The sequence below is a fragment of the Pyxicephalus adspersus genome, chromosome 7 (assembly GCF_032062135.1).
Source record: "Pyxicephalus adspersus chromosome 7, UCB_Pads_2.0, whole genome shotgun sequence".
NCBI lineage: Eukaryota > Metazoa > Chordata > Amphibia > Anura > Pyxicephalidae > Pyxicephalus > Pyxicephalus adspersus.
Window position 1 is genome coordinate 42,947,144 of NC_092864.1, and position 26,015 is coordinate 42,973,158.

General features: G+C 38.2%; 1 protein-coding gene across 3 annotated transcripts in view; it reads left to right on the forward strand.

Moving 5' to 3' along the window:
• Positions 1 to 578: 578 nt before the first annotated feature.
• Positions 579 to 26,015, forward strand: part of TANK (TRAF family member associated NFKB activator) — a 63,922-nt gene continuing 38,485 nt past the window's right edge. Inside the window, exon 1 of one of the 3 annotated variants that reach the window (XM_072418236.1) lies at positions 579 to 733. The gene's annotated coding sequence lies outside the window, so the exon portion shown is untranslated. Of the gene's footprint in view, positions 734 to 11,582; positions 11,717 to 23,770; positions 23,895 to 26,015 lie in introns of those variants that run through there. The other 2 variants (XM_072418234.1, XM_072418235.1) reach the window with 2 other exon arrangements.

The following is a 26,015-nucleotide window of genomic DNA, read 5'->3' on the forward strand; positions in this document are numbered from 1 at the left end:
AAACCTCCCATTTATTTTGAAAATCAAACTGTCAGCTCCAGTAACATAAGAAAAGGGGGGTTTCCTGAAAAGTGCTTTTTGCAATAAATATTACAAAACTAAAAGCAAGGCTTTTTTACACATTAAAGAAACATTGTACTGTGTATTGTAGGACCAGGGTTGTACAGAAGACACTACAGAACCTTTATGAAGTAATTTGTGACTTTTTTCTCCACACTGCTCTGTCAGTACAACCCAATAATCTTACAAGTATGGGAAAATAACCAAGGTACTCACTTTTCTGAAGAAAAAAAAAACAGATTAGCTTGATTAAACCTAGGGCACAAATGCGGCCATTGCTGCTAACATTCAGCAGTAATTAACAGAAATGGCGATAAAATTAATGTGAATGTCTTCCAGGGGCTGTGCTGAACTAGGTGGGCGCACTGAAAAACAGCTCCCGCCAGCTTGATTATTGGTGTGTGCCATCCGTGCTCTGGCGGTTTTTTCAAACCCATGAACAGCAAGAAACCAAGTGCAGGAGCTGACTGCAGGTGGAAGCAGGTTTTAGTTTTAGCCCGAACCTGGCCGCAAGGTACCCGGCAGCCATCTTGGAGGACACCTCACACGGTTGCAGAGGATAAAAGAATACATTGCAGCTCCTGTACTAGCTTTAGGGAAAGTATCCCTGGAAACTAATAGGACTCCTTGCTACCCCACCAGCAGAAACACTCTTTTGGAAGAAAAGACCCTGGTGAGTCTATGTTATGTAGTGTATTTGTCCTCCCCTGGTTGGATGATTTGCATAAAAGCTGTGGTCCTGCAGAATCTATTTTGGATGGGGTGTGTATGTGCATAGGAATATTCTTACTTATATTTATGGTATTGTTTCACTGTGATCTGGAGCATGCTTTGTCTGGGAGTGTACTGGTTTGGACAAAGACACAGTACTTGGAGCCTACCGTAAACAAAGAGAGCTTAGAGTAGGTGAGGTGAAAATTTCAATTTTCCAAGATTTCTCTGCTGCAGTTGCTCAAAAAGAAAATTGTTCACTCTTGTTTGCCAGGATCGCGGTTCGCCTTGATGTACCCAACCAAATTGCGAGTGTGACTTATGCAGGAGACACCAAAGTATTTATTAATGACCCAATATTGGCCATGAATTTTTTGCAGCAACAAGATCAAACTCTGCCTTAATAATGCGGGTTCATCTAAGCTTTATTAGGGAAATATCTGTGTATTAGTTATTCATGCTACTAATAATATGTCTATTTGGTTGGATGCCAATTATGGAGCACCTAACCAGTATTGGTTTGACTGTTCAAGTCAATTTGCGATTTGTTACTTTGTGCAATATGTACTTCAATGTTTTGAATGTTCTGATTTTTTCACTGAATACGTTTACATTGATAATGAAAATTTTCTTAATTTATATGTCTTGCCCTCTGACCAAGATACAAAGGCATTTTTTTTTTCTTTTTCCCCATTTTCTCTTTTTTTTTTCCTTTTTGGGAAAATTTTTCACTGTAGAACTTTGTTGTAATGGGTGGATCCTAAAAGGTTGTTTGCTAGGCTTTGATTCAGCGAGGTTTTGGCTTAAATGGAAAAATTGGGATCATTACTATACTATTTTTCTAGGATTATGGCTGTAAATGTTTCAGAATTAAACACCTCCTAAACTATTTCCACACTGCGCTCCAAACTCAATTTAGTATTTTGGAATGTGGTGGGACTTAATAGTCCACAAAAGTGGAGGAAAGTGCTAATACACAAGAAGCATAAATTTCCTGGTAATTTTCTCCAGGAAACACACTGGAAATCAGGTGACATAGCCACTCTGCGAGACACCTGGATTGGAGAAGTCATTGCTACTACTTAGAAAACAAAGAAAAGAGGGGTGGCAAATATACTACGGAAAATGTACTACAAATTGCTCTTAGTAGAACTGGATGAGGAAAGTAGATTTGTTTTGGTAAAATTGTATTTGATGGAAACAATTTATTCACTATGTTTCATATATGCACCTCCTGGTCACTCCTCATCATTTTACGCCAGCATACTTCAAAAAATTTTGGAGGGAAATTACCTTTAACCTCAATATGGCAAGAGATTTTAAACCCACGCCAGACCCTAATATGGACAAATCTACCCCTGCTAACACTTCACAACTTCTCTGGTGGACCCCTGGAGACTTCTCAATCCCACTGAAAGGAGTTATACATGCTACTCCAAGGCACACATCTCCTTTTCCAGGATAGATATTAGATCCTAGATTGGTGGAGGAGTTCCTTTTTTCTCAGGTGACCCACACATCAATTACAGAATTTACTCGGATCGCGGATCACGCCCCTGTTCGATTGATCCTTGCACTCCCGGAACCTTTCCAAACTACCAGGTCATATGGTCAAATGTCAATGGGAAAACAGTTTATGACCATTTAGAACACTGGGACACTCCTGTTCTGCTATGGTGTACCATGAAAGCGATAGTCAGGGGGAGTATTAGAGAATTCACAACTCGTAAAGACCACTGCACCCAATATACTGAGTTACAAAACAAAGTAATTAAAGCCTACAGGGAATACCTGTCCCAGTGAACAGAACCACTGAAGCAGGCCTGGCAAAACGCAACTAAATGTTTTAATGCGCATGTAGCAAGTAGAGACCACATCTCATTTTTTTAAACAAACATTCTATAGATGGGGTAAAAAAGTAGGTTCCTTATTGGCAAAACTAATAAAACCACCACAAACCAAAAGATTGATTCTGCAACTTAAAGACCCCCAAACATCGGCTATACAGACCGCTCAGGAAAAAATCTGCCATATCTTCGAAGAATTTTACAAACAGGTCCACACAGCACAACCTCCATGCCCAAAACCTTTTGAATGACCTTCTACAGAAAGCCAGGCTACCTAAACTATCCTCCGGTCACAGGGAGCTATTAATTAGGCCCATTAGGCCCTGATTTTACTGAAGCCCATACTATTTTGATTCCTAAGGAGGGTAGAAACCCACTGTTAGTCTCATCTTACGGACCAATCTCTATACTCAACTGCGGTTATAAGATACTAGCCAAAATAATGGCTAATAGATAGCAATGTTTTTTACCATTGCTACTTACTCCGTACCAATCGGGCTTTGTAAAAGGGAAACACTCTACGCTAGGGGTGCGTCCAGCAATAGCAGCAACAATAGTAGTGGCAAAGCAAATGCCCCCAAATCTATGTTATTAGGTCCAGATGCTGGGAAGGCCTTTGATAGAGTGGAGTGGCCTTTACTGTATGCAATTTTGGCACAGCGTGCATATGGTCAAGTCTTCACATCATACATATAATATATTTATAGCTCCCCGGGAACAAAACTTTTTATAAATGGTAACTCATCGGCCCCGGTGTCTTTGTTCAGAGGGACCCTCCAGGGATGCTCGTTATCACCCATTTTGTTCAATTTTGCAGTCAACCCCCTTTTGCGCCTTCTAGAATCCTCAAAGAGTTTTGAAGGCATTCAGATTGGAAATAAAGTGGTTAAAATAACAGTCTTTGCCGACAACCTGCTTCTGTATTTTAGTAAGCCAAGAGTTTGCCGGCGGTCACTGAACTGTTACAACAATATGGAACCATGTCAGGCTATGCAATAAATTTCGATAAATCGAAGGCACTATATCTAAATAAATATACTAGGCCCAATCAGAGCCACCAATACACATTTGTTTGGTGCAAACACAAACTGAAATATTTGGGTGTTATGATACCGCAAATATATATATACTGCAAATGTCACCAATTATTATACCACAAACAGATCTCCAAGATATCTATAGAGCTTTTCAGGCGTTTATCTGGGCAGGAAAGAAAGCGAGACTGGTAAAGTGCATACTCCAACAACCTGTTACACATGGAGGCCTTAATTTTCCAAATATTAAATATATAATTTGACAACAATTTCCAGGTATATTAGAGACTGGATACACGGCACTGCCGGTTATGCTAATTTTTCATTAGAGCAACAATTGCTCCCAGAGAATCATCTCCTTTAAATCCTGCATATGCAACCCCCCAGAGGTTGTTCAAAATCCTTTAATATATTTGTGCTGGTATGTCTACCACAAAATAAGATACAAATTCTCCCTAAACAGCCATTCGTCATTATTCCTTCCACTATGACAAAATGGGAATTTCCCTTGGATACTCCAGGAACCCCAGGGATGGGACCAAGGCGACCTGCGAGCAATAAAAGTTAAATTTACAGTTCATACTTTGACCTGTAAGGTCATTTCGCAAGTGGCTATAACCATGTTTTTGTTGTCCCTCTCTAGGCCTACAGACCTTCGCATATTTACAGCTGAATTCTTATGATTAAAAATGTATCGCCCACAGATTGTTCTAATCCACTGGACAAGCTATGGACAAAGCTTAACCAGGCTAAAAAAGCCATAACTGAAACATACAATACCTAGAGAACGGTTTTAGACTATGGAAATAGAAATACTGGACTGTGCCGATGGTCTAAACATTTCCCGGAAATTACCCCGAATTATGTACATACTACTTAACATACTGCTTAACATACTTTGGTAGAGCTTGGAAGGCACTATCTTCATCAATGTATAGGGAAATGACCTTGAAACTTTATCATTATGTATATATTTCACCTATGCGTTTATACCACATGGGCCTCAGTCACTCCTCGCAATGTCTAAAATGTGCTGTCTTAGAGGCAGATCTCTACCATATGCTGCAGAATTGCCTCAAAATACGCTATTTTTGGAGGTGGGTAGTGTGGTATACCCTTAAAAATTTGGTTAAATATTTCTCATTAACTCCCAAATGGGCAATCTTTGGTGAAATGTCATCCCATGGTGCAAAGGTGGCCAAAGGCTGAAGGAAATTTATGATGATAATCTCTCTGGTAGCGTGGTATGCCTACAGTGTTTTGGACAACGATCCCCCAATTTTTTGCTGATTTTTAGACAATTTTGATTCCCCAACTGTTACAATTTGTAATGCTAGCCATATTTTATTAAAATTTGTTCAACTAATGATTCCATTGTTTGTAATATTTGTTATGCCGCAACTCTACTGTATTTGTTATGTGTTGTTCTAAATACTGTATTATGTTCCCATATAAAATAAAAAAAATAATGTTAATATATACATTCATAGTGTATTATTATGAAAATATTTATTCAAAAAGGGAAACAAATCACATGCGTTCAATTTGTTTATCTTTGTCTCAGATTAAAATATTTTGTGTTTTTAAGTTGGTTATGGGTTATTTGCTTTTAAATGATCTTTTGTGCATCATTGTTGACCACCAGTAGATTGTGCTGTGTCCTCAGGTAAAGTGTGTAACAAACTTTTATAATGTCTCAGATGGCAAGAGTTTGTTACTCACTTTACACAAGGAAACTGAGTGGTCGACTAGTGAGATCCAAGTATAAATAAAGATTCTTTTTCTTTTCAAATTCATTTTACTGAAGAGAAAAAAGAGTACACATCTAAAATGGAAATATATCTTTGCAACAGAATACAAACATATGAATATGACAGATAAACAGTGAATTTTCCCTCCTCCAAAAGGTGATACTATGTGCACACAAAGTGCCAAAAATAATGTGGTGAAGAATACCAGTAATGTATGGATGTTTCCATACAATAATGACTTTCATTTTTCATGTAATACTGCCAGTTCTGTAATTTAGTAGGCAAAAAAACTACAGGCATAAAGTGAATATGTGAGGATAAAATATGGAAGCTGCCATTCTGACTGATTGTTAACCATTTGGGCTTTCATCTTGATCCCTGTTGTGATTGCCTAAAATCCCTACCACATTCTTGTTTAAGATGAAAAACAAAACAATGACCCCACACTACTACCAATCAAGTTGGCAATGGCAGCTCCATCTTTTTGTCACAGGTTTACTTTAAGACCTAGTGTTTCCAGGGTAGCCTAGACACAAAAATAATGAGTCGACTAAAATGAGAGAACAGTCATATTTAACATTCTGACTGCAGGAAAAATAACACTGAGATTCAGCTTGGCAGAGAGAGGCAAGCAGCAGCTGAGGTGATAGATAGAGCCATATGCTATGTGCTGTAAATGCTTTGAATTGGTAGCTGGCTGATACAATTAACATATTAAACGGCTGCTGTGCTTCTTCATCTTCAGCTATGAGTATAAAGAAAGCAGGCCATAGACCTAAGAGGTGAGAAGAGCCAGGTTTACATTGAACCTCCCTCCTAATCATTCATGCACTTCAAATGCCTTTCATCTGAATGGCGCAGTACATGCATAAAAGGTTAGAGGGTTGCACAGTTATTATTCTATGACATAAAAAGTAATTTTGTATGACTAAGAGTACTTTATTTAGTTGAAAACACATCTAAAAGCCATTGAAACAGATCATCAATTAGAAGTCCATTAAAACTAATGAACAATATATGCCAGACATATATAATACACTTGACAAATGTTCCTTAACTACATGAGGAAGATTTCTGTATAGCTACTGTACCTATAGGGTATAAAACACCCATTTTTAAAGTTCAAATACTTAGCTATGGCTAGCTATCAAAGGTTAGTACTGATGCATTTCGCAGACTGGTTTCCTTTGCTTCTTCAAAGAACAAATTGTCATAAACATAATACCATGATGTATCAAACAAAAATATTACTTTAATTTAAGAATGGTTGGGCACCCAAGAGGCACACAGGGCACAAATATTACTTTCATATAAGAATGGTTGGGTACCCAAGAGGCACACAGTGGAGAAGGAACCTGTCATGTTCATAAATAATTTTCGTATACCAATTTCAAAAAGATGTGCCAAGAAAGGTATCCATTTGGATCCCCTATCCCGTGGTGTCAATCAATCTATTACGTACAGCCTTCTGCAAGTGGCAACCAGGAATAATGGCATACCAAAGCAGTTGTCCACATCTATCGAAAATGGATGGAAGCAAAACAATGCTGTTAATAGATATGAATACCAACCCAAGAAAGCCTGGTAATTCTGCAAACAAATCTATATTACATTACTTATCTAACTCTTTGGCCACATTTTATTGACCAACCATGCTTTTACCAGACATTGACGGTTAACCAATGGATGTGTGTTCGTCTAACAGATAACATAAATTAATCTTGGAGTCCACAAACACTAGGAAGAGAAACATCTCTAAGTATATCCATGTTATACTGATCAATATAATCAGACAATGAAGTCTCTCACCTGTCCAAATGCCAGGTTATTAATACATCCCTATTCAATGCAATGGGCCTGATTTAGTAAAGTTGTCAATGGGCCAATGGGCTTGATTTATTAACCATTCAAAACAAAATAACTGTATTGAATGCAATACAATGGATTTATATGGGTAAATGTTATTTTACAGTATAATATATTATTATTAGTATATTATTTTTAGTACTATTAGTATAATATTTTTTTTTATTTATTTAAATTATTATTTTGACATGATTTTGTGTTTCACGCTTTATTATACTCATACCATTGTAATATACTGTAAAATACATTTTCATGAAAAACAATGTACCACTTTTAGACATATAAAACCGGACAAGAATGAACCGGCCAGGAGGTTAAAGGTGCTGGCAATGTAAGCTATATAAGAATACCCAGATAAATTATTTCAATGTGTCCACTTTTTTGAAAAGCTCTAGGTTTTATATTTTATCTATATTTAAATTATTATTATTTGTTTTTATGCAGGATTTATGCATTTATTCATAGATATTAAAGTATATCAGTAGGCAAAAACTTGTTGGCCAAACTCCCTGGAGGAGAAATATTCAGTCTTTGAGAGATGAGCACAATGATGGAGTGTTTGCACAATGTGCAGTTAATTCCTTTATTACCCTAGGGTAGTCTCCCTCTGAAATGACCACTTAGCGCTACCTGGGAACAAATGTTCCCTAAAAGTGTGGTTCTGTACAGATGCGGACATAGCAGTCTGCTAAGTGTGCCACTGCACAAGGACCCAAGACACTACTCAGCCAGCAGGGGCCCCAAAGCAGCTTGGCCAGTCTTACATCCGACTACATGCCCGCCCTTCTTCCCTCAGTGTGAAGCTTTTGCACCCTCAAAACCCAGCTCATGCAGCCCAACTATCCATCTCTTGCCCTCAGGCTGTAGAAGCAAAGTGTGCACCCAGGTCTGTAGCAGGTGTATAAATTCCCTAAGCAATCCAAGTGTGTGACATTTCTTCCCCTCTGGACTGTTCAAATTCACATGCTGTTGCTTTGCTACTCACCATAGTGGGGTCTGGAGGGGGGTCGGGGGGCACCAGTCAGTTCTGCATAGGGGCCACACAAGTCAGTTCTGCACAGGGGCCCACTGTTGGTTGCATCCACCACTGGCCCTGTAGAACCCCAAGTGTGTAATCGGAACTGAATTATTAATATTATTACATTCATTATTATTATCTTCATTACTTTCTACATTCCGAATAAATGCACACTAGTAAAATAAGATGGCAAATAGGGTTAAAAGTGCAATTTTCCTTTAAGTCTTCTATCACAAATATTTTTAATTTCCCCAATTCTTCAGTGATTAGTGAATGACACAAATTAGGATGATATAGGAAAGAAGGCAGAAGAAAATCTGTCGCAGCCAGCAGTAAATGGTAGCAAAACAGGTGTGTTTTGCCTTTGAAAACCCATTCAGGCATATGAAGATGGCACAGCAGCTGGTAAATGTAAAGGTTGAAAGGATGCCAAGCTCTGTTTTTTAATACTTTAATTATGCAAAATGACAGATTCATTGATCAGACTGAACCAGCATTTTATGGGTATCATTTCTAAATCTTTCATATAGAACATTTTTCTCTGGATGTAAAGATACAAAATAGCCCTGTATAATATAACACACAATAAAATTTATGAAAAACACATTACTAAAATCTAAGCTAAGCTTTTAATTGTTAACATGTTCAATTGTTTCAAATATGCAGCTTTCATTAAAAATAATACCTGATGATCCTGCTGTAAGGGCCCTTGTATAAGCTTTCCCTGGTATTTTGTGACCATACTCCCCGTATACTAAATGTGATGGGCCATTATCATATAAACATTTCCTAGGAAATGCCTTGCTGTCATCCCTACAGTGCATATAGACATGGAGTGGCAGCAAAGAGACTGCAAAAGATCAACAGCGCTAGTTGCACTTTGTTACGATAGAAAAATGAATCCAAAAAGATAAATCACATTTTATCAAAAGAACAAAAAGTGTTATTTAACATATTGTATATGGTTCTTTAGCATTTAAAATTTCATACATTTACAGTTTACCTGTAATTTAAAGGGCCACCCTCTTCAAACTACCTTTTATCACTATTCTGATGAACTCAATCTATTTGTGATGGAGATCTATCCGTTTCCATCATAAACCTCTATGATAGGGTGACAACGCAGGAGCATAATTAGGAGAAGCATTGTCCCCTTATACCAGGAAGTGACTGAACAAGGGCTCAAGATCAGGTTGTATGTTTTCAAAAAATCTAAAAAATGTATATATAGAAAATACTTTTAATATTACCATTTTGAAGTATCTAAGAAAGTTTAACACCTGGGTTTACATATACTAAAATGCAGATTATTAACTCATTGTATTGTGTAACTAAACTACAATGCAGTTTAGAGCCTAGGAATTTGATTTTTCTTTCTCCCACACGTTACACAGTACTTTAAAGTCCATTTCACGAGGTGTCCCCCAAAGGAGCTCAAAATCTAATGTTCATATTGTATATTATATTAATATTGTATATATCCTATAGAATTCTGGTGCCACATCTACACCAAACCTTATACATTATTTATTTACCAAATTCAATAATGGATTTTAACAGCACCAAATTTAATTAATTATTAATTATATCTTGTAGACATCTATTGACCATAAAACATAATTTAATATACATTTAAAAGAAATATAGACAAGAGATCTGAGTATACAATTTTTGTTATTGATATTTCTAATAAAGATAATTGTCCCATTTTTATTTCTCAACCTGTTTCCCAACACATATTCCTTCCTCAGGAGACATAGGATGCCAAAAAAACAAATATTATTAAATCTCTGACCTTGTGTCTGTCAGGACAATCAATCTATGTGTGTAAAAAGCCTGCTGGATCTTAGCAAGATCCTACACTGCTTGGCTGGACTCAACTCACCGTATTCTTTACCCTTGTTCTGCATACTTTTTAAAGGGATTGTGTTTCACCATTCTTCAAAATCGACTTGTGTTTGTATAAATTAAATCTTCAACTCCCTTCTTGAATAAGAGATCCATCCTCTATCCTCAGTCCTCTGTTTGATGTTAGATGAGGTCTGCAGGGTGCTATTGTTCATATTATAATCTAATGCCCTAGTGTCCCTAAAGCTACGTACACACGTCAGATTTTTATCGCCCGATAATCGGCATCGGCCAATTATCGGGCGAAAATCTGCCGTGTGTACAGTCGGTGTCGTCCATCGTCTGGACGACCGACCTGCCGGATCCACGGACGATGGACGACAGCCGATCCTAATGAAAGGGAAGGGGGAGAGCGCGCAGCAGGGTGCCGCTCCGTCGCTCTCCCCCTCCCCTCTCCATAGAGCATGAACGGTGCTGTATGTACAGCACCGTTCATGTATCGTGCACTCCCTTGTCGTTGGAAAGGATCGTGAAAGATCCTTTCCAACGACAAAAATTGGAAGTGTGTACGCAGCTTAAGGCCAATTTTGATGGGATGCCAATTAGCCTACCAATGTGTTTTTGGGATGGGGAAGCAAACTGGCATACCCAAAGGAAACCAAATTGGAGAACATACAGACCTAATGCAAATAGTATCCTGGCCAAAGTTTAAAACTGGTACCCTAGACTAGAATACCAGCCACTAAGCTTTCGAAGAAACACATTTGGTTTTCTAGCAAGGCATGTAGAAGTTAAAAAATGATAATTTTTTTATGCAATATCAGTCTTTCTTGACTTTTTGAACATGGGGGACCCTTGAAATAACTTGCAGCTTATCAGGCATATATATTCTATATATACTATATCCACAGCTCGCAGTATATTAGCACGGTGGTCAGTAGTGTCACGTAATCTAATCTGGGAGGCACAAATCGCTCATTGCTCAAAGAACCCCCAGCAAAATCTGGTAGATCATAACCACTGAATATTCTTAGCTGAATCCTTTCATAAAGACAACTGTACATGTTGCTGCAGTTGCTGGAAAGCAAAAGGTTAAAAAACTTGTGCAAGGACCCCACACCTATAACATATACAATATTATAGAAAGAGGAAGCGAGCATTTTAAGCAATTACTAATAGGAAGGGCACTTGTGTTTTAGCATGATAATGACATTCAGTTTTCTTTTGTTCTGTACACTACAGTTTAGCGATCTATATTTACAAATCATATACATATATTAGAACATTAACAAAGATTTGGTTTTCTAAGAAATAAAAGTGCTTGTGTCTAAGAATAGACCACTCTTACAGAACACTTTGGGTTAAGAGATACTGAAAGCAATTGGTTGACATGTACAACAAATAAGGAAGCTAAGCTAGGGGATTCCCCCTGGAAGTTCCCACACATTAGCTGCAATTACCATCTGCACAGGCCAGTCTGATTGCTGAAACTTCATGCGTAAGACCTGTTAAGCCAGCTATTGTAAATCTCTTACTTTATAGATAATTACCCTGTAAAGCGCAGTATCCAGAAGCACCAAGGTAACTCTTTTTGATTTTAAAGTCATGGTGTTTTAAATATTAATAAAAGTACTGCTAAGAATCGGTGGCTACCACTACCTAAGATCAGGCAGCAGTAAGTTCATATGTTGCATGTTTCTGCTTAAGGCCTGTCCTAATGCTATTGTATGTGCCTGTACTGCCAATCAGATCCTGCAAGTTTTTTTTCTGTAGCTATTTATTGAGATTGAAACTGGAACTGACTCACATGAGACTTTGTTACAAAGAAAATGTTTTAATATACTGCTGAAATTAAGTTTAGGAGCACAGAAAAAAAGTGTTTTACTAGTACTGTAACAATAATATTACATTTTTTTTTACTATGTATGCCATTTGTCATTTTTATATCAGTTATTATATTTTTCTTTTAATGTGAATATTGAGATCTGAAGGAAGTTGTCATTTTTTATTCCAGTTTGTATCTATCATATTTATTAACATTAAACAAAAATGTATTGTTATTTGTGTATGTATCATTATTAGTATTACTAGATGTAAAATGCTGCATAATGCTACATCACAGAACTGGGGCATTTGAAATGTTTCCACTCATAACACTGCCTGACTTGTATAGTAGTGTTTGTATACAATTTTCCATATACTGTGTTTCCTTAAATAATATAACCTAAAACACCATAATGCGTTTATATGGTGGTTGCTTTGTTTTTAATGGTGTAGTATCACTTAAATGTGTTTTTAAAAAGGTGATGTTTCTGCAAAAGATCAGTTAAATCATTGTAGCTGTACTACAAAAAAAATCCTGTGTGTAGTGTGGAGGTTGTGTGCATAAACCTTTCCTTTTTAATGTTTAGGTGTGATAAAAAAGAATAGTCCTAAAATATAATAAAATATATATGTACTGTATATATATATATATATGTACTGTATATATATATATATATATATATATATATATATATATATATATATATATATATATATATATATATATATATATATATATATATATATATATATATATATATATATATATATTTATATTTAAAAAGCATTCTTGAAAAAAGGGAAAAAAAACACACACAACATAAGAAGAGGTCAATGATTGTTGAGGGGGCTTCTTTATGCCTTACAATCTAAAGCATACTGCACCCCCCAAAAGAACTAAGATATTTTTTTTCTTGGTCTAAGAAAAAAAAATTTTGGTTAGCATTTGGCATTGATTAATTTGCTCTGCAAAATGACTATATATATATATATATGTATATATAAATATATTAAAAATAGTGTATATAGCAATATTTAATCTGCATTGTTTGCTCAAAATAGCAGAAAACTCTATCTGAGTAGTAGTTTGCTGCCACAAATACGGTAATCAACGAATTCCTGTTTTGCCACAAAATATTTTGCTTGGAAAATGTCAGTATTTCAGAATAATGAAAACAGGATATGCCCTGTAATGTTTGTAGTGGATTTCAAGAAAGCTAAATCAGAATAAATGATGGCTGATGTTTTGTTTTTCAGAATATGTTACAGTCATGTGAAGTATACTTCATGAAATCGTTTTGTTTTCAGTATATTTGAACAGGAAGGCATTATATTTTTATTTAAACAGTATTTGCAAATAAAGATGGTAAACTCTTTGTAATATATATATATATATATATATATATATATATATAGTGTGGAAAAAGTAAGTACATCCTTGACTTAGAAGATGGAATAACCCCTTTAGCAGAATTTACTTCTTATAGGCATTGTGAAAATCTGCTCAGTAATCTCTAACAATAACTTAGTGAAATGTTTCACCACTTCTGCATACAAAATTTCGCCAGTTGCAAGATGTTTGTAGATTTCCCTCCATAATGTTATATAAATCAAGGCTTTGTTTAAGGCTTTGTTTAAGGCTTTATATAAATCAAGGCTTTGTTCAGTCTAAATCTCCACCATTTCTTTTCTCTAGGCCAATGGTTAAACATTGTATTAGAATTATTATTTTGATTAGATACGATGATATACTGTATCATAATTTATAGTATGATATTGTGATATTGTTATATTATGATAGTATGAGTTATTGCCCCTGATTCATCATTGAAATCCGCGATCGCTGGAAGCGCGATAATATAAAAAGCTGTCGGATAAGCGCGGCTCCGTGCGCGAGCTTTTCCGGTTGTTGAATAGCGCGATCGCGCGCGATTCCGGATCGCTAATACGAATGCGCGACCGATAATCCGATTTTGCTTGATGAATCAGGGGCATTGAGTGAGCAAGATGGGCCATCCCAGCAAATACAGCCCAGTACAGACCCCAGCAAATACAGATCTGACCATTTCAAGAATTTACAAGTTTCTTTGTATTTTAATGTATGCATATCACCTTACTCAGTAAGCACTGTTTAAAAATATAATGCCAAGCCATTGGGATCAGTGTTATGATTTGGGGTGCCTGTAGGGGCAGTGTTATGATCTGAGGTTGCTTCAGTTAGCTCGGTCTAGGTTCAGAACTTTATGCGCCCAAAAATGACGTCAGCTGGCTACCTGAATTTACTAAATGACCAGGTATTTTTCTCCCTGATGTCACAGGCATATTGTGATGATATGGACAAGAAGCTATGGGCAACAACAACATTTAGCTTTAATCTAAATCTTAATCTCAAATTTAATTTATTCTCATAGTTTAAATGTTTTACCACATCACACACTCATATATTTATTATATCAGTCCCAAAGGGTGTGACTTGCTTCTCTCTGTATACTGCAATGCATTTTTCAGCCTCACCCTTCTCTCCTAATGAACTTGTTACAATAACACTTAGGGAGAAACATGTTTACTATGTCTGGAATGGCTGTGGTTACATAGAAAACCCAAATGTGTACAGGGAAATTTTTAAAAATGAGTTTCCCGGCCACATGATTGAAATGAAGACATCCTCAATGGGCTGAGTTAACTTTACCTTTGTATTTAATAAATCAGTAATGTCAGCAGGTAGTGACCCAGTGTCCTAGACCTGTTCCCACTAAGACAAAATGCAGCATCCCATTTGATTTGGATGCCCAATGCAGCACACCGCACGAAAAAGCATGCATACTGCGCTCATAGGAACACAGCACACAGTAATGCATGAGAGCCGCATCCAGTGCATTCACAAAGTTTGTTTGAAAATCTGTTTATTTATACTCTGTTTATTCAGAATCAAAATAACCGGGGGCTGCAGAGGGCAAAGACAACAAATAATGGCACTGGACAAATAGAAAGTTCTAGTTTGCTGCAAACAAAAGGAAAATCCAAATGTATAGCTGTTGGTGAAAAAATACTTTGAGCGCTGTTGCTGGCCTCATTCTGCAGAAAAGGCTGCTTGCTTGGCTGTCACTCTCATCCAGTGGCATTTCTTTTTTTTCTTTTTTTTGGTTACCAACATATATAGATGAAGAATATTACCAAACATTTTTTTTCTAGCAATGTCCAGATTGCATTGTAGAGTCCCACTGTCTTCCTACACAAGATTTACCATACATAACCTAGATAGTGGAAAGCAGTTGGGTAATTAGAGATGAGAATTCTAGGAAATCATGTACACAAGTGTTGAAAAAAATAGAATTTAAAGCTGAACTTTCAGCACAAATTAATGTATTTTTTTAAATTCAAGCAGTTTGGATATGGTCAGACTCAGCTGTATTTATGCGTAGAGTTTATCATCTCCAGACACCTATTGTCAAACACTAGGCATCCAGGAGCTGTAACACACTGTCACTGCTAGGCCATTATTAATTATTGAAATTGCTTGCAAATGTTAAAAAACACTTACACAAGCATTTTTAACCATTTTCAAGTGGTACCAATTAAAGTCTATGGAGGCAAAAGGCAATTAACGTCTATGGACGTCTATGGAGGTAAACCACCCCAGGACACTGTGTGTAGAAAACATGCAGCAGCTTTGTGCAAAAAATGTAATTCTGAACATGCAATTTACTCAGAACTTAACATGGCATTGGCCTCTTGCATATATAGCTGGGCTGGGCTAAAATAGGAAGAAGCAGCTCAACAAGTCACTCAGTTCCTGTGTTGGCAAGAGTCAATCTGAAAAGAGGACAAAGCAGACAGATAGAGCTGAGCTGATGAGCTGATCACCGTGCTGCTTCTCCTTTACTGTCCATTCACATGCAGGGGTAAACTGGGGACATCTATTGACGGGAAAGGTGTATTGTTGGGGGCAGCTTTTGATTAAAGGTGAATTTTGAAACAATTTTTTTTTTTAATGAGCTTTTTATTTTTAGATTGTTCTTTTTTACTTGTTTGTTGGAAGTTTTAAAAAATCATAGTTAAAACAATAATGATCTTTTGCATTAAATAACAATATGGTGTATGAAGCAATTACATAGAAATTGGTCATTGTGGTGAACATCTCTTATAGAAGCTGCAATGTATTGAGAATGCAACCTAAAATTTAGCTTGTGCCGTCTGCAGCCATTTGAATGCCGTGTTGGGAGTCAGAAAACCGCCCTCCACCCATACTGCAATCTGCCTACGTAGTTTCTGTGGTAAGAGGATAACTGACAGTTAGTTCTTATCTCACTCTCAGCATCTTCCTCCTGTGTCTTATCTTCCCTCTTCAAGTATATATTACAACCAATCAGATGATGCTGTGCTTTGTGAATTTGGCACGATGGTATGGATTTGAAAATCAAAATAAAATATTTAACTGTCATTTACCATGATCTGCAGCAGCATTTATACACATGGATTTGGTTATCAGAGACAAGCACACTATTGAAACTCCATCCTGAAATCAGCTCAAACAAAGTGCCAATAATCTCTATTCTGATTTGAGAATTGAGCATTGTTATATACAGAATGTGGATGTTTTTTTAATTGCTCTAAGAGCTGCAAAATGCCACTAAAATTCTGTTTTAGCAAAAACCTTTTTGTTTTTGAGAGTGGGGGTAAGTGAGAGGACCTCCCTAAGGAATTAATTGTATCTTGTATCCCTATTGGATGGCTGTGATTGTGCAACCATGGCTGGAATTTTTAAAAGCTGTGAGATATCCAGAAGGGTGTGGATAGGATGAGCTGTGTAGCAAACTGTGTAATAATTCTTTTGCTAACAAAAATACATTTAACTCCATCCATATCTAAATCAAAAGTAGTATTGTTGACCTGTTCTGCACTGGGACAAGCAGTCATAACCAGGTCAGCCATCAGACATTTCTGGGCCCCATACTAAGTAAACTTCCTTGGCCCTCATCCCCAATGTCTAAAAGTTCTAGCATTGCAAAAGTCAAGCTCTTTTCTTTAGGGCCTGGTACAAAAGTCCCCCTTGTCCTCCCTGATGGAGTTCCTGGTACTAACAGCCCATAGCAGGGGTCAGCAAACTTTTTTGGCTACTAGACCATTTTAGGAGGTCAAGAAGGCACACCAGGTCGGGCTCTCTCGAGTCCCACGCTGATGGCTCTGCCCCCAACCAGGAACGCCTCTGCAGGGAATGCATACAGAGGAGGGGGAGTGTGCCCATACCCCAGCGGTGGAAGTGTTAATGCCAGCCACGGTAAATAGGGAAGGGATCCACAACAAGGAGGCTCAAGAGCTGCGTGTTGCTGACCCCTGCTGGCCCGGAATTAGGCCGGATCAACTTTTAAAAAACTAGAGGGTGTTAGGCCGGAATGGACTACTGGCTAGGCCATATCTGGCCTAAAGGCTGGAGTTTGCCAATTCCAGGGCCTTTTTTCATAATTCTCTTGAGCGTCAGAATGGGTTTTTTTGTTTGTTTTGGGACATGTCTTGGTTGAAATTTATATATATATATATATATATATATAAATTTATATATATATATATATATAGCTTACAATGCAGCAGCAGCATTGTACATGTAAAGAGTTCTTCATGAGGATTTAGGTCAGGATTGTCTTTTTCTCTGCTAGTATATGAGAGGGTTTGGCCTGCAAGGTTCTTTTACTAAAAGAGTAGGTTGTTTATATAGCAAAGTTAATTATCACTCTGTAACTGATAACACACTTAGCTTAGTAAATAAGGTGAAGCTCTTCTGACTTTAGCCATCCAATCAAAAATCATATTTTTACATTTTCTTGCACATGATCCAGTGTTCCTGATGAACTGAATGAATATCCTTGCAATGTGATTGTAGAACCTCAAGCCAGTCTCATGGTGGGGCTGAATTTTAATGATCAGCTTCTATCTAATTAAAGCAGAATTTAACCCAGTATATACTCACCTGTCCCCATTCTGTCGCTGGAGCCAACATTCATTCTCCTCTCGTTCTGGTTTTGCCATCATGACTTAGCGGACCAGGATGTAACTCCCATGCAGAAACACAGGAGTTCATTCAGTCCCTGCACCAGCAGGAGAAACCAGGATGAGCCAGGAATCCTGGGAGTCAATGTATGTGCATCTCAGCAAAGAAAAAGAGACAATATTGGGCAGGTAAGAATGTTTATTGCAGATGGGATATTGCCTGTCCCTTTCTGCAATCAAGCCTTGCCTGATCCCAAATTTTTAAAGTGGAACTTTACACCTTAAAGTTAGTTTAGGGTTTCCATTAAACATCACGAGTCTTGGAGAGTTTTCAAGGTCTTTAGTACAATCTTTGAAAAATTTAAAAAATGTCAAATTAATGTGCTGAAAGTATAACCATATTTGCAGCATACAACCAGGTAGACAATCTTAGTAAAAATGTGCTTATCAAAGCATTACATATTTGGAAATTCTGCTTTTAGAGGTGGGCAATATAGTATAGTCACGGTTGGATTGCAGAGTAAGCTGGAAAAACGACTTCAGAGTCAGAGAGGAAAAAAAATATCATGTGAGCGGCTTAGGAGGCTTTTCTGCCAGAACAGCACAGTCCCCCTGCCCTGTTCCCCCAAAACAGAACTCCAAACAGTCCAGAACTCCAAACAGAACTCCAAGCTCAAAATGGAACTTCTTTTAAAACAAAACTCCAGTTGTATGTTAGTAGAGGTCTAATCACTAAAATACAACAATGGTTGCAAAACACTGAGATACTAAAATGGTTTGTGTTGAAGTATTCCAAAAATCATCAAATGATCTTTGCTGCTGGTTCTTAGGAATTTTTGTTTAGGAAGAAAAGTCACTTCTTTAGGTTAAAGATCAATCTCAAATTAATGTGTAAATAATATGCTGAAACTATGAGGATATTTGTAGCATACAACCAGGAAGACAAGCTATAGAAAAACCTGTTTGTCGAAGCATTACATATGTATGTGGACATTCTGCTTCTTGGAGGTGGGACACTATGAGCAAGGTGTCTGTAGAAGAAGAACAATAACATTCCTATGTGTTGTGAAATATAGATGTGAGAAAGCAAAGGAGAAATAATGCATTTGTGAAAATGAGAGGTGATCTGTCCCTTTAGGAAAGCCCTGCTCAAGAAGTATTTTTTAGCAGCTGGCACTTGGTAAATGGAGATTTCATTTTAGAGCAGTGTTTCTCAGTCAGGGTTCCTGCAGACGTTGCTTACTTGAACCATAAGCAATTTGTCCTTCTTAATGAACTTTTTGGCTATCAGTAAGGGGGGCATTCTTTCTTCTTGCCAGTAATGTAGCGGCATTCTTCTTACTGACCACCATGCCAATGTACTGTGAGCTGTTAAAATAATATTTATAGCAGGGGTTCCATAAAGACATGAAAATTATTTTAAGGGCCCCCCATGTTAAAAAGTTTAGGAAAGGCTGCTCTAAATGTAGAGATCCTGCACCTAGAGTTATTCCCTAGGGCCAAGATAGCTTCACCTTTACTGCTTGAGGAATGCTCTGGCATTCATATAACAAGGGCTTCTAAGAAGCTTTGTGTAGCAGAATGGATAGCCCAGAAGCTGAAATCCAGTGGTGTCAGCTAGCACCCTAACACGATGCATGAAGCCATCCAGTTAGATGTAAACTAGAATCTGGAAGTATTTGTGCTATTGTGAAACTGCACCAAGGACTCAATTGGTGCAAGCTCCAAGCTTCCTCCGAGCTAAGAATTGAAAAAAGGGTCTACACCCAACACACAATCACTAAATTTGGACAATAGCAAAGTGAATTATCCCAAATAATTTACTTACCTTGAGATGAAGGTCTTTTAATGTAAACCATCCAATCATGTGCTAGAAAAAACACTTTTTTTTAGATTACCTTGCACGTGATTGGGTATTCTTTGCAATTATTGCGCAGTGCTGTACAGTAAATAGGGGTTGCAAATGACAGACAGATACAGACAGTGACACAGAAGAAGGAGAAGACCCTGTCCAGAAGAGCTTACAATCTTAGAGGTTGGGGAAGTAGCACACAATCCATCAGAGATACATTGGGACTGAGTTTAAATGAGAAGTTCGACGCACCATAAAAAAAGAAAACAGAAAAAAGTGATATTTTGAAACTAATACTAGTAGTTTACTACTAACTAGTAATTACTATCAAGGCATGGTCCAAATTCCCACTGTATCATTTCAACACCTTGGTAAATCATTGCCAAATATCATCCTGGCTGGTTTACTGGAAAAACATAGAATAGTGAACCTAATAAAGTAGTCAGTGAGCTTGTATATAGAGAAATGGATAATAAGAATAGAGTTTACAATTTATAATATTGTATTTCCACTCATAAAAACCCCCTGAAAATGATCAGCTGTGCATTCACAATGCAAAATAAAGCTATATTTGCTTTTCCTTTTGTAGTTTTCTTTTATTCCTGTTTTGTTATCAGCGATTTGACCTTAAATGGCTGTTAAAAAAGTAACATTTTAAATGAATGTAATTCCTGCTAAAAGTCACCTTTTACACTCATGTGCATTAATGTGGAATAAAACATTGATTTTTTTTCCAGGTTTGCTGGATTTCCCAGATTCTCCAATGATAGCCTATCTTCTCCAGTCTTGGAGAACATTATAAATCAGGCCCAGTGTGTTAAAGCAGAACTCCAGGAATTGATATCTTGAATTCTGTTGGTGTGGCTGTTTGGTTGTTTTAGATTGGAAGAGGCATACTCTGGCAAATATTGATTTGTGGCATTGAAGATGGTTATGAATAGCGATTCTCTATATTATCACTTGAAGGGATATGAAGTCATTTAATACGATATATTAGAGGGCTTTACCTAGAATAAGAAATCCTAGGTTTAACCTTGGAAAAATTCCTTTCCTGGGCTTGATTGGTTCTTGCCTGCTGCCCTGCACATGTATTGTTCTTTTTGCCATCATTGAATGGTGCTTATCTGCCAATTACACACAAGGTGAGGTGGAAAAGTTTTAGAAGTTCAGAAGTTAACTGAAGAAGTGGACTTATATCCACAAAATGCGTAGAATCTCTAATATTCTAAGACCATGGCAAATTAGAATCTGTATTTCTAATTCAAAAGGAAGGTTTTTAATATTTGTGTGTTTTACGATGTTATTTAATAGATATGGATTTTAATTATCTGTTGGTCTATGTCTGAAGAAGTAGGTTAACACATTTGTTTTTTTGATGCCTTAAAAGTCCCGTTTTTCTTCTTTTTGTATTTTTGGGATGTGGTATTGGAAATATTATTTCCTATTGGAAAAACACTACTAAAAGCAGCACTAAAATTAGAAAAAAATGGTGAGCAGGCAGGTTCATTATGGCAAAAGGGCCAGGTTATGTCCATTCCGCCATAAAACATTCCTACTTGCCCGTTCACAATTTATCATTCAATTAATGAAATATGCGCAGCCATATTGAAAAGTAAAGCAGCTTCAATGAAAAGTATACCGTCATAGCCTCGGCTGATGGGAATGAATGAACCCCACATGCATGTCTGGGAGTTACAACAATGCAGCCTGGCCAAACAAGATAGCTAAAGATCTGTAACCCAGAGGAGAACCAAGTGAAGGCAGTGCCTGTGACAAATCAAGGACAGGTGAGTGTCAGTGAGGGCAGCATGGTGGCTCAGAGGTAAGTGCTCTGGCCTTTCCAGATCTAGGTCCTAGGTTTGAATCTTGGCCAGATCACTATCTGCATGGAGTGTGGGTTTCTTCCGGGTACCCTGGTTTCCTCCCACATTCCAAAAAAATAAAAACATGCAGTTAGGTTAATTCTCCCCCCTCCCCCGACTACAGACTTTGTACAGCGCTGTGTAATATGATGGTGCTATATAAATACTTTATAATAATTGCACCTGTCCCTTCTGCATTAAATAACCTGCGTGCTTGCATTTTTTTCTCCTTAGAGTATAGTTCTGCTTTAGAAATTTGCTTAAGATCCAGCTTTGTTTGTTTTTGCTGAGTTGTCCATTTCCCCACCCACTGCCTGGATTTCACAGGACTATCCCAGGTTTACCATATAATCCCAGTGTCATATGGACTCAGAAATATTCTGCAGCTCAGTAGGAGGACACTTGTAATAGGAGTCAAATGGCAGAGTGATTTCTTTACCCAGCAAAGCAAAGGAATCAGAGATAGAGGGCATTAAAGGACATAGACCACAAAGCAAGGTTAGTTTTTTTTTTCTGCATTGGGGGTTTATCACTAATGTCTACACCAGGAATGTGTTACCAAGGCCTGCATTGGGGGTCTGTTTCTGACACTGTCCCTCAAGGACTGCAGCAAACGTGTATAGTACATACTATGCATAGACGCCAACTCTGTTCATCTGCACCCCTCCAAACCATGCCCAGTATTCAGTAATATTTAGCCATGCCCACTAACTATTTTCAATTCCCTATCTATACTTCCTACATGCAACAGAAGATTACCAACATGCAGGGAACTTTTTATAGCCTGCCCTTTCTGGAATAATGAGCTGCCTGCTTGGAATTTTAATTGTTAAGAGTTTAGTTCCACTTTAACATACATCAGTGTGCTAAGGTGCAGTTTTTCTTTTTTTGAGTAGGTGAAGGGTGGACCCCTATCAGATATGTCCCGCAGAAATTTTATTTCACTTCCTTTTGTGGATGGAAATCATCTCAGAGAGTGACAACAAATCAATTTTGTTAGCAGGTTGGCCAAAGACTTATAAACTCTGCCATGTAATGTATCCAATAAAAACGGGAAATACATTATTCTCACTTCCAAATGGGTAATCAGGGAAGGAAACCATAAAAAATATCTGCAATGGGACATTACAGCATAAATAAAATCTAACAGATGTTTTAGGGATTTTGTAGTTTAAAAAAAACTGGAGAATTATGAATATGGCCGAATACCCTCCCCCAGAACCCCTTTCATGTATTATGCTCCAAATTACCCCTTGAAGAGGAATTAAACCTAAAAAATGTGAGCAGATGAGTTATTGATTTAGAAACGAACAGGCTATGTCCCTTCTGCAAAAAAAAGCCATTCTGCAATAAAGAAAAAAACTAACGTTGTACAGATAGGCTGCTCGGTTATTTCGACACTATCTCTTCTTTAGGATTTTCTAGTTGCTTCCTATATTTATGCCAGGATCTCCATTTATTCCTGTGCAATGAAAAATGCACACAGCAGAAATGTGACTTTGTTTTTTCCTTCTGACCACGAGGTGGCGCTTTTTCCCTTGTAACGTATAAAATGATGATTAGTTTTATGTTGTTTTATGATCATTAATATTAGATTATGTCTAAATTATTATAGATAAAATGAATCTCTTCATTAAAAAGAAAAAATCAGCAAAGTGTTGCAGCAGAAACTCAAGTTCTCTCATAGGTTAGCTGATAAGCAGTCTATCCAGTTCTCCCTGTGGACTATATAACACCTCTTCCTTATGTTATATGAGAATAAAAAAAAATCACCTAAATAAAAACATTGGGATTTTAAAAAATACTGGAATTTTTTCAATATAAAAATGTTTATACAAATTATTTTATGAATGTAAACAAATGATATTCAGAGCCTCTTTCATAGTAAACATTCACCGATGTAATAATAATATTGATGACAATGATAATAATAATAATAATAATAATAATAATAATGATATTATTGTAAGCTGCTACATTGTATCCTTTTGCGATCATTGCAGCTCGATGTACTGTAGAAGCGTGTGCAAAAAGGGGTGTGTGCTGACGTCACAGGGGCGTGACCCGGCACTCATTCAGTTTCCTTTCTCCGAGAGAACTACGGCTAGGTTATCGTGAATTTAAACTCATCTGCATAATGGGCGTGTCCGTCTGTTCGCTGGGCTCCCTGAGTGAATGTGAGCTCTTCCTATTCCCAGCCAGCAGATTGCTTCCGTGTTGGTGCCAAGGCTGCCTGGTGAGTAGTGGGGGGTCCTGGAAGAGCTGCCATGGCAGGGTTATGTGGGGTGACAGCTTGTAATGAGGCTTACACTCATTGTATTACATTGGGCTGCTGTGTTATTGTTGTGTTTGTGCAGCTATACACTTTACAAAGTAATCTGCATAATATATTGTACAGCCATCCATAGATATGGCCTGACCTTCACCTCATCTAGTGTATGGTGCCTGGAAGGAATGGACAATAGCTATGTCTGATTGCTATGGATTGGGGCTGCAGGGCTCCCTGGTTAGGATTTGGTACCTAGAGTGCTAAAATCCCTAACTTTCTTGGTACCCCATCCTCCCGGTTCCTGAGCCTTTCCTTGTCCTTGGTGCCAGAATCCCCATGTTGGTGCCTAAACCTCCACACATTCCTTTCTAGTACCTAACCCTTCCTCTTACCCAGTGCCTAACTCACACCCCCCGCCTTCCTGGTGCCAGCACGCTTCTTTCTTGGTACCTAAACCTCAGCCCGTGCCTACTAACCCACACCCCCCGCCTTCCTGGTGCCAGCACGCTTCTTTCTTGGTACCTAAACCTCAGCCCATGCCTTCCTAATGCTTAACCCTCATCTTACCCAGTCCCTAACCCTAATCCCTACCTTCCTGGTTGTTACCCCCCGCCTTCCTGGTGCCAGCACGCTTCTTTCTTGGTACCTAAACCTCAGCCCGTGCCTACTAACCCACACCCCCCGCCTTACTGGTGCCAGCACGTTTCTTTCTTGGTACCTAAACCTGAGCCCATGCCTTCCTAATGCTTAACCCTCATCTTACCCAGTCCCTAACCCTAATCCCTACCTTCCTGGTTGTTACCCCCCACCTTCCTGGTGCCAGGACCTTGCTTTCTTGGTGCCTAAACCTCAGATGATTCCTTCCTAGTTCCTAACTCTTCCTCTTAGCCAGTACCTAACCCCCCACCTTACTGGTCCCCTACCCAAAGCGACCACCTTCCTGGTTCCTAACCCACACTCCCCGCCCTCCTGGTGCCAGCATCCTCCTTTCTTGGTGCCTAAATCTCAGCCCATGCCTTCCCAGTGCCTAACCCCCCACCTTCCTGGTCTTAACCTCCACCTACCTGGTGCCAGAATCTCACTTTCTTCTAAACCTCAGCTGATACCCTCTAAACCTCAGCTGATACCCTCCTAGTTCCTTCATCCTTCCCCTTACCCAGTGCCTAACCCCCACCTTACTGATTCCTAACCCTATTCCTATCTTCCTGATTCCACCACCCCTCTTTTCTTGGTGCCTAAACCTTAGCTGATACCTTCATACCTAGTTTCTATACCTTCTTCTAACCTAGTGCCTAACTCCACCACCTTCTTGGTGCCAGCACCTTTCTTTCTTGGTGCCTAAACCTCAGCTGATACCTGCCCAGTCCCTAACTCTTTTCTAAACTAATGCCCAATCCTAACTTCCCCATCTTCCTGGTTTCTTACCCAAACCCCCACCTTCCTGGCTCCAGCATCATCCTTTCTTGGTGACTAAACCTCAGCTGATACCTTCCTAGTGCCTAACTGTTCCTCTTACCCAGTGCCTAATCCTAACCCCCATCTTCTTGCTCCCAACCCCCGTTTCTTGGTGCCTAAACCTCAACTCATACCTTCCTAGTGCCTAACCCCCTCCTGCCTAAAGTCAAACTCTAAGCACCTTTAATCACAGCTCACTATTAATGCAATCTTCCCCCATTGGATGCCAAAGGACAGTCAGTAGCAACATATTGTATTCAGGAACTGCGCTGCAAAACACTGCAAATTGAACACAATTTGGTTCCCAACCACTACCATGTGGTTTAATAATCGGTACACCACTGCTAAATTTCTGAGATAGCTGTCATAAAAATAGGTGTCCCCATTAGACAATTTTTACTTCCTGTAACAATATCATTTTAGATTTCCTCACACTTTTTCTCTCAGTTTTTGTCTTGGACAATGGTCCCCAGTAAAGGGGGGAAAAACAATGGGGACATAGACAGCAATGAGAACCTGTGAGTGGGTCTAAGGTTTGCTTAAATATACATTTACCTTTTACATTTTTTTTTTTTTTTTTTTTTTTACACATGAACTTGCGAAGTCGAATCCAGTGTTTTTCGGGTCGGGTCT